The sequence below is a fragment of the Emys orbicularis genome, chromosome 1, assembly GCF_028017835.1.
Source record: "Emys orbicularis isolate rEmyOrb1 chromosome 1, rEmyOrb1.hap1, whole genome shotgun sequence".
Classification (NCBI taxonomy): domain Eukaryota; kingdom Metazoa; phylum Chordata; order Testudines; family Emydidae; genus Emys; species Emys orbicularis.
In genome coordinates this window covers 4,081,571-4,083,522 of record NC_088683.1, presented here as the reverse complement: position 1 = coordinate 4,083,522, position 1,952 = coordinate 4,081,571, and positions in this window count along the sequence as shown.

Genomic DNA, 1,952 nt, shown 5'->3' with positions numbered 1-1,952 from the left:
GCCTTCAGTGGTTGCAACTAGAGTTCCTGGAATGTGACGAGTAACCTGATGTCCGTGCGGTGGGTCACAGCAAGTGATTTATCAAACCTACTTCACAATTTATTGTCTCCGGTACATTGCATAACAAGGCTTAGAACGGGGCTTAGCAGGATTATTAACAAAAGGATCAGACATTCGTATGGCTAAGAAGGTCCTCCCCAGAGAGGATAAAACATTTATCAAGGATCTAGACCCTCATGCGTCGGGTCAGGCCCTAACTAAGTGGGCCTGGGAAGAAACTTCCCTTGTGTGCTGGATAATCTGTAAAGGGGGTTTCCAAAAGTGCTTGGTGCTGGCCTAACTGCTGTGGTTGAAGTCAAGGGTAAAACTCCAGTATTAGCAGTTAGACTAACGCTGCGAACATTTGGAAACCCCAAGAAGAGGGAGGATGGGCCAGTGGCTAGGATACTAGTCTAGGACAATTCCCTGCTCCACGGCAGACATCCTGCTTTGAGCAGGGGATTGGACTAGATAACCTCCTGAGGTCCCTTCCAACCCTGATAGTCTATGATCCTGTATGACCGTGGGCAAGTCACTTAGTCTCTCTGTGCCTCAGTTTCCCATCTGTACCATGGAGATAATAGCACTGCCCTGCCTCACACAGGTGAGATACGGATAAACCCATTGGGAATCCCAGCCTCGCTGCCCACTGGGATCTTTGCACCTTCGTCTGAAGCAGCTGGTGCTGGCCTCTGACAGAGAGAGGGTACGGGCTGGCTGGACCCCGGTCTGACCCGGGGTGGGGATTCTGACGTCCCTGTGGTTTGAGAGCGTACAAGCGTGGATCTGCTCAGAGAGTGGGAGGGAAAACTTAAGCCAGGGTCTCCGGAGGTATCAAAGAACCAGCTCGTTAGCTGTGTGTATAGGTGTCTCCGAGATGTTTGTTTGGTCCCCCCAGCACATCACAAGCTAAGGAGCAAGTGCCCGTGAAGCCATGGAGGAGTGCAGGCGTCTGTACCCTAATGTATTCCACCTCAGCCGCCCTGGGACATACTGCAGCTTGTGGCTGTGGCACTCGGAGCTTTAGAGAAACGGCCGCCGAGGCGCTGGGGTGTGTCTGGCTGATCGACTCCCAAGGGAATAGCGACGAGGATGGTGAGGGTGGGGGGCGCACCATGGCTTAGGAGGGGGAGGGCTCTAGGAGGTGATGAGCTGCATCACACCCCATTCAGGAGATGGTTGGTTTTTTGCCCTTCTGGCCCGGTTGTGGAAGCTGTGGCCAAGCTAAGGGAAGTGGTGAAGAGGAAAATGAATACACAAGCCACCCACGGCCCATGCACTGGCAGAAAATGCAGACCAGGGTCCTCATCCTGCTGTTCTCCTGCACCCCAAGTCCTTGCTCCGGGTCCCCCTTTTCCCCACTCCCAGAGAGCTTTGTGTGAAATCAAGTCCAGCTTGCTACGTCCCAGCACGTGCTGTGGGCTCGCTTTTCCCTGCTTCACAACGCGTGTGACGAACTGGGACTGTTCTTAATGTGGTCTGTGAATGCTGAGTGGGGAGTGTTGACTGGGAAGGTTGCAGGGGAGTGTGGCTAGGACGGTCTGCATTGGGGGATGGGAGACTGGCCGTGAGGGAGAATACCTGAGCATGTAACATGAGAACCCAGGAAGGGGTTAAAGGCCAGGTGACACCTTTGCCCGGGAAACTAAACAAAGGCTGGGGAGGGAGTTTCAGGAGCTGGCTGGTGGAATGGCTGGCAGGCAGACGGGGCTCTGACCCCCCCCCCCAGGGGGCTGTGGTGCCCTGGGACCCCAAGATGCACTTAATTGAGGGGGTTGTCTGTGCCTGAAAGACTTGTCTTGGACTATATTCCTGTCTTCTAAATAAACCTTCTGCTTTACTGGCTGGCTGAGAGTCATGGTGAATCGCAGGAAGCCGGGGGTGCAGGGCCTTGTGTCCCCCCACACTCCGTG